We start from the raw sequence: 7,173 nt of genomic DNA, 5'->3' as shown, positions 1-7,173 counted from the left end.
ATATTCGACTTAAAAATTATATACTGTTCATGACAAATATAATTTCTAAGAGGACACAATCTACAGACAGATGTAGCTAGGGTTAAGGGAGCAGGCAAAAATTTGGCAGATGAATTTATGTGGTAAAATATGAACTTGTCCACTTTAGCAAGAATAGAAAAGCAGTATACTATTTAAATGGAGAGAGACTGCAGAACACTATTGTATAGCGGGATGTGTGTGTCCTGGTACATGAATCACAAAAATCTGGTATGCAGGTACAGCAATTGATTAGGGCCGCAAATGGAATGTTTTTTATTGCAAGGGGAATGGAATATAGAAGCAGGGAAGTATTGCTGCGTCTGTAAAGGGCCTTAGTTAGATTGCATCTGGAGCAGTGTATAGTTTTGGTCCTTATTTAAGGAAAGATATAATAGCATTAGAAGCAGTTCAGAGAAGGTTCACACAAATGATTCCTGGGATGAAAGGGCTACATTATGAGGAAAGGTTGAACATGTTGGGTTTATATCCATTGGAGTTTAGAAGAATGAGATGTGATCTTATTGAAACATACAGTAAGTCCTCACTTTAGGTCGCTCTGCTTGTCAACATTTCGTTTCAATGTAGTTTATTCTTTAGGGCCTGTTTTTCTGAGTTGTATTGTTATTTTTGGTTTTACGTCATCTGGGCTCTGATCCCATGCACTGCACTCTGGGCCAGCCACTGCTATGTTCAAATGCCAGTTACCACCTCCATCACCAGAGGCCGAGGTTGTGGGGAGAGTGCTAGGCCCAAGATCCGGGAGCAGGGACATAGGGCCGGAACGGGAAGCTGCCTACCACTGGTTGGGTGGTGGTGTGCATAACCTAGCGTAGGGCCCCTGGCTCCAACCACAGCCTGGGAACAGGGTGCAGAGTGTGCAAAATACAACCGAACAAGTGCTGAGAGAAAGACATAGCTATGCTACTCAAGGCTTGTTTTGGATAGCTGTTATCTAACTTGAATTTATATAGCGTTATATATATATATATTCAGTGATTTATTTTATTTCCCAAATTATTCCAGCTAGGAATGCTCAGTTCTGCACATTTGGTACAGTATTCCAACTCGTACATTAGTTTTTCTGGGTGAGAAATGTCTGAAGGAACCCAACTCCGGCTTTAACACTGAAACCTATGGGATCCCATGATTCACTTTAAGACTGAGATAAAGAGAATTTTTTTCTTTGAGTAATTAGTCTGTGGAATTGACTTCACGAGAAAGTAGTGGAGACCTGGCTCAAAGAAAAAGGGCAGTACTAGATACTAAATATTCCTTGATACAAGGTGGTTCAGGAAAGGAAGAGGGTGACACTATTAATTGAGAACATTGCAGTGTTGGAGAAGGTTTCCCAGAGGAGTCAAAGGCAGAATCCTTTTGGGTAGAACTGAGAAACCAGTTATTAGATTGCTCAGTGGATTCTATAGGAAATCAACGAATGGAAAAGATGTAGAGGAACAAATTTGCAAGAGTATTACAGAGAGGTGCAAGTATACAGCACCTATAATAGGGGACTTGAATTTATCTTAATATAGACTGGGATAATGCCTGTGTAAAAGGACAGAGAGGGGCAAGAGTTCCAAGAGTGTGTTCAGGAGAATTTTTACATTGGTATGGTTCCAGTCCAATGAGCAAACAGGCATTGCTGGACCTGGTCCTTGGAAACCAGGCCGAAAGCATCCAGGGTCCTGGGCATTTTAAATAGGAGGTTAGAGTACAAAAGCAAGGAAGTTATGGTAAACCTGCATAAAATACAAGCTCGGCTTCAATTGGAGCAACAGCCAGTTCGGGATACCACATTTTGGAAGGACGTGAAGGCACTAGAAATGGTGCAGAAAAGATTCACGAGAACAGTTATAGGGATAATGAACTTCGGTTACTTGCCAGAATGGAAAAGCTGGGGCTGTTCTCCACGGAAAAGATTGAGAGGAGACTTGATATTCAAAATCATAAAAGGGTCTGCACAGCAGAATCTTCTTGCATTGGTGGAACGATCGATTGCCAGGAGACAAATTTAAGGTGATTAACAAAAGCAAGAAAAAACCTTACATTGCAGTGGTTAGGATCTGGAATGCACTGCCTGAGACTGTGATAGAGGCAGGTGCAATCTTGGCTTTCAGGAGACTTGGATCAGGAGAGTGGCACTAGGTGACTTGGTCTTGCAAAACACAACAGGCTGAATGGCCTCCTGTACTGTAAGTATTATATACATTAGATGCCCTTGGAGTTAACATTCAGGTACAGCAAGCAATTAGGAAGATAAACTGTACACCAGCCTTTTATTGCAAAGGAATTGGAGTACAAGAATAAGGAAATCTTGCTACAATTGTATAGGGCTTTGGTGAAACCACACTTGGAACACAGTTTTGGTCACTCTACCAAAGGAAGGATATGTTTCGTAGTGCAATCTTACTAGATCGATTCCAAGGATGAGAAGGCTGTCATACAGAGGAGAGATCAAATAGAATAAGCCTATATTCTCTGTACGTTTGACAGGGTGAGGGGCTATGGAGAGTCTAGAATCTGAAGGCATACTCTCAGGATAAGAGACTGGTCATTTAGGACTTGGATGAAGATAAATTTCTTCAGGGATTGTGAATCTTTGCAATTCACCAGCCCAGAGGATTGTGAATGCTCAGTCAACTGAGAGCAATAGATTTTTGGGCATTAAGGGATATAACAGGGAAGTATAGTTGATGTCAAAGGGGCCAGATGATCTACTCCTGTTATACTGTAAGCGAATTAGGAGTTCTTTTCCCCCCCCGGTGCTCATGCAGCCTCAGTGATTAGTATGCTGCTGCATTTCTTTAATATCCTGCTCATTCAGCCTATCTCCACAAAAATCTCATTACATAAACGAGGTCTCAAATCAGCAGATACATCTTAATTTTTATATGCTCAGCTCAGTGATTCTTTTCAATGCAAAAAGCACACACACAATTCATCTAGTGATTAAATGTTTAATGATCATCCTTCAGGAGGTACAATAGAAGATCTTAGGTCAGACTCAGATACAGGTTACAACAGGGAAGGAAGCAGCAACAGATGTCAGTAAGGTTAGAAAAATCAACATTTAAGTATGCCGCACCCTTCCATGAAATCAAATTAAAACATAAAACCAGCAGTCGGGTTCAACCATTGCCTCATCACCTCTGGACCTGAATGAGAGTCTGGTCCAGAATCCAAATGGGTCAAAGTCTCCTCTCTCTCCAAGAGGCAATCACACCATGCAATGCCTAGAAGATGCACACATCTATCATACTAACTGGCAGCTCACACGCATGGTTGGTGCAGTAAGGTGCCCTTCAACATTTAGCCTCAAGACAAAGGTAGGTTGTTGAGATATAGACATAGGGTGGCAGAAATGGAGAGATTCTGCCCCACTTGCCATCTCTCCTGGAAAAACACCAAAATTCCATATTTAAATATGTAGAAAAAGTCCTTTTAATTCTTCCCCCACAATATTCTTCCATTTATGCTGGAGGATCTGGTCCAATGTGGTGGATGTCTACGACTATCACCACACCTCCAGCCATCCTGAAAGCAGTCTCCATGTATAAGCGCAGGCAATTGCCGACTATTCAACCATGGGAGGGGGTTTACAGCCATCCCCAATTATTTTCAGATAACCAAACAAGGGGGCACAAGATGGTATCACTGGAAATGTTTTGGGAGGAGGGTAGATGGAAACTAGAGCGTTCAACTGCAGCTCACCACCTACCCCTCTGTGTCACCCCCACACCCAACCGATTGAGACTCACCCGACCCAGCCTGGAACTGGAATTGAACCTCAGGTGATCTCTACAGCTCTAACGTCCAGGTGGCAGGGACTACTCACATGAGCAGCTTTTAGCAGCTCCAGTCCGGTGGGTGGTGATGAAACGTGCGTGACTGAGCAGTGGTGTTGTACCAGCACTGTCGGACCGAGACAAGTGCAATGCTTCACGGGAAACCCAGCAATTGCTCCAGTCTCCGCCTCTCAACACTGGCTAGTCTTGACACGAGAAAGGGCAACAGAGAGGAGCAGAGAAAAGGGTGGGAGCGGAGAGAATGCCAGAGTGAGCACAAGCTGTGGAAGTGGGTAACAGATGAACAAAAGGTGAGGCAGGGGAAAGAAAACACTCAGCTGTCTTGGATTAGCTGCAACACGCCACAGTCGATGAGCTCTCTGAATAGTGATTGCACTACAGACATGGCGTTCAAAGCTCACATGACATCCTCACCTCTTGATCTGTGTAGGCCGGGACAAGTGCAATATCAATTCAACTGTAAATACTGCTGCCCATCCCAACCTACACAAAACAGGGGATCAGCATCCCAGCGTCCTCTCAGCTTCGCACACATCTTCCTTTGTTTCCCAGTTCACAGTACAACAGAACCCCCAGCTTTCCAGAGGGTCTACAACGTAGCCCAACGACTCCCAACTTAGCGATCTAACGAGCAGCAAGGGATGTAGACGGCAGCTTCAGTGTATTTGCAGCTACGATTTGTTAGCTACTGTGGGTGAGGTATTTTAATACAGAGCTGGCAATTAGGAGTCGACTAGGAAACTGCCCCCTTTGCCAGCAATGCCACATCCATATCAGATGACATCAGCAATAATTCTGTTGCAGTGCCAAGATCACTGTGGAGTAGCCAAGGTGCATTTAAATACTCAATCGCTTGCCCAAAGCTCTCATACAGTAACGGAGAAAAAAATTAAACAATTACTTAAGTTATTCACACATTCCCTTTCACCTTTCTAACCCTCCTGGAATCACTGCATGAACATTTCTCTACACTGAGACTGTTTCTTACAGTAAGTGGACTACATCTGATTGTTCTGGCCTAAAACGTCCAAGTCACATTCAACCACGTTGCTTGTTTCTGCTCGAGACCCGCCTGGTCACGTCTTCAGCCTCTCACCTGTGACTACAATTGTCAAGAGTGCACCTGGTTTTGCTTGGGGTTGGACCGATACTCACCCTGCCAGGTGCGTGTGGGATTGTTGCCATTGCCAATGCAGTCAGTTTTGCGTGGATTTGCACAGCAACGAGAATCACTAACTGACTGCAAAGCCAGCAAAACTAACCGCGAGTCGGCATCCAGCACTGAGGCCAGCTCCAACACCAGAAGTCCAACTGCAGAGAAAAAAGGGACCAAACACATCCCCTCTACCCCCATCCAGCACCTTCCCCACCCCAAATCAATCCACAGCAAATCACAAACTTGCACCCAGGGCTTCTGGTACAAAGAAAAGCTGTTCCCATTGGACGATGGTACAAGAGCTATGTAACATAGGTTTACGGTCTTGGGCAAGAGATACAGGGAGGATATGAGGAAGATTTTAAAAACTCAGTGAGCGCTCTGGAATGCTCTGTCTACAAGGGTAGTTGAAGCGGAGTCGATCAAATGATCTTAAAAGGAAAATAAATGGGCTCTGGGAGAAAATGAACTCACAGGGGCTAAAACATGGAAAATGGGATTGACTGGATCACTCTACAGAGACCAGCATGGACTCAATGGGCCAACTGGCCTCTTCCTGCTCCCTAATGACTATGATGGTTCTGAAGCAAGACTTCAATAAAGGATGAAACTCAATGAGGTCCCTCCCACCAACTCCAGATGTCTTCCTTCAGAGCGGCGGCACCAAGAGAAGGAGCTCAGCAATGAAGTGGAAATCCTACTCTTGTAATATTGGGATTGGGGTGGGCAGACACCAGTTTTCCTTTAGACATCACTGCCTAAACAGCTGATTTACACATGACAAAAAGGGGCAATTAAAACCAGGGAACTGACAATAAGGTCAAGGTTAGCCAAACGGTTTGCCTTCAGAAATCCACAAAAAGTTTAAGTCCAACAGTTCTGAGAGATTTGCATCTATGCCATGCTGTGGCTGCTAAAAGACCTCAAAAGCTCTGAATGTAATATTTGTCAGGGTGCTAAGACTAGCCTTTCTCAAACCTGCTGGCTTGCAAAATTAGGAACATAGAAATAGGAGGCTAGTCTCCGGGGGCCTGTTCCAGAATTCAGTTAGATCATGTCTGATCTGTACCCCAACTCCCTTTCATTCCCCACCCCCAGCTCCCAATACCCAAATATGCAAAAGCTTGCTGATAAAGAACCAGCTGTTGGCACGGCCACATCCAAGGTTAGGACTCTAACCAAATGCCGAACTTACCGGGTCCACCATTCAGCCATCGCACAAAGACATCTGGATTTCAGTCATTCCTTCTCAATCCGAGGTGGTCCAGACGCACGAATTCAAGCAGCGCTGAAAGTGATTGTTCTGCAGTAGGTTTCAATGCCACTACCTGCACTACAAGCACTTTTGGGCTGCGTGGACACAGCCCTCCTCCATTTCAGGGTGGCAAGAGTCGTCGTCATTGTCATTAGGGAGTTTTAAGCTCTCGCACGTACCTCGGGCACCAAACCGCTTTCCCGTTCCACTCTGCAGTAAGGCACGGAATTTCTCTTCCCTCCCTCAAACACCAGGATATGACCACTTTGGTGAGAGACCGCAAATTCGAGTTTCGCTAAGAGAACGAAGCGAACACCAAAGGAGCAAGGCCTACAGATGCTGAGATTGCTGCTGCCCCACCCGCTTCTCTGGAAGTTGGCAGGACATCCAAAAATCTGATGGGTGACTAATGGAAGGAAAACAATGCGAATTAGATCTGCACACAAACAGGGCAAGGCTACTCTGCGAAAGGAGAATATAAAACATCATAAGGTCAGAGAAGTTATACCAAGCCAGCAGAGAGCATGGCCAACGGTTCCAGAGTCCATGGTCCGGCAGTCTGCTTTATACTCCCAAGCAGACACTTTGTCCTCCCTGTTGAATAAAGGCAAATTAAAACCTCTGTCTCACACTAAGGAATTAGCGTGGCGAGGTAACACATTTCTGTCATCCCATGTCACCAAACACTTGCAGGTCAGGTACACAGGCTACATTGACTAAAGCCCCCACCACCCACGTTGTCCCATCATTACAAATCATGTGCACAGAGCACCCCCTGCTGCATCAATGTGGCACTTTCTCATTTTGCACAGCAGCCGCCCTTTGATCTCTGACAGGTTGCCAACTGCTGATGTACCCATCAGTGTATGTGCGAAAAACGGCCAATATGGGAGGAAAGGGGGGGTGGGTGGGGAGAGAAACGGAGCACAGCTGGT

The 7,173-nt window shown here is 45.1% G+C and overlaps 1 long non-coding RNA gene across 1 annotated transcript; it reads right to left on the bottom strand.

The window, feature by feature from the left end:
- Positions 1-2,964: 2,964 nt before the first annotated feature.
- Positions 2,965-5,000, bottom strand: LOC144694133 (uncharacterized). Its single transcript, XR_013579651.1, has 2 exons — positions 3,543-5,000; positions 2,965-3,459 (listed from the first exon to the last, which is right to left on the bottom strand). It is a non-coding gene; the product is annotated as an uncharacterized LOC144694133 (long non-coding RNA).
- Between the last annotated feature and the right edge of the window lie 2,173 nt (positions 5,001-7,173).

This window comes from Cetorhinus maximus, chromosome 19 (genome assembly GCF_964194155.1).
Source record: "Cetorhinus maximus chromosome 19, sCetMax3.hap1.1, whole genome shotgun sequence".
Lineage (NCBI taxonomy): Eukaryota > Metazoa > Chordata > Chondrichthyes > Lamniformes > Cetorhinidae > Cetorhinus > Cetorhinus maximus.
Note: the sequence above shows the minus strand (reverse complement) of the source record. Positions and strands in the feature narration are given on the sequence as shown.